This window comes from Pseudophryne corroboree, chromosome 8, assembly GCF_028390025.1.
Source record: "Pseudophryne corroboree isolate aPseCor3 chromosome 8, aPseCor3.hap2, whole genome shotgun sequence".
Taxonomy (NCBI): Eukaryota; Metazoa; Chordata; class Amphibia; order Anura; family Myobatrachidae; genus Pseudophryne; species Pseudophryne corroboree.
Window position 1 is genome coordinate 360,108,803 of NC_086451.1, and position 730 is coordinate 360,109,532.

The window sequence follows — 730 nt, forward strand, 5'->3', positions numbered from 1 at the left end:
ATACCTGTCCGGCTGCAGTACTAGTGATATTATATATATATATATATATATATATATATATATATATATATTAATTTCATCTCATTATCATCCAGTCTATATTAGCAGCAGACACAGTACGGTAGTCCACGGCTGTAGCTACCTCTGTGTCGGCAGTCGCTGGTCCATCCATAAGTATACTAGTATCCATCCATCTCCATTGTTTACCTGAGGTGCCTTTTAGTTGTGCCTATTAAAATATGGAGAACAAAAATGTTGAGGTTCCAAAATTAGGGAAAGATCAAGATCCACTTCCACCTCGTGCTGAAGCTGCTGCCACTAGTCATGGCCGAGACGATGAAATGCCAGCAACGTCGTCTGCCAAGGCCAATGCCCAATGTCATAGTACAGAGCATGTAAAATCCAAAACACCAAATATCAGTAAAAAAAGGACTCCAAAATCTAAAATAAAATTGTCGGAGGAGAAGCGTAAACTTGCCAATATGCCATTTACCACACGGAGTGGCAAGGAACGGCTGAGGCCCTGGCCTATGTTCATGGCTAGTGGTTCAGCTTCACATGAGGATGGAAGCACTCAGCCTCTCGCTAGAAAAATGAAAAGACTCAAGCTGGCAAAAGCACCGCAAAGAACTGTGCGATCTTCCAAATCCCAAATCCACAAGGAGAGTCCAATTGTGTCAGTTGCGATGCCTGACCTTCCCAACACTGGACGTGAAGAGCATGCGCCTTC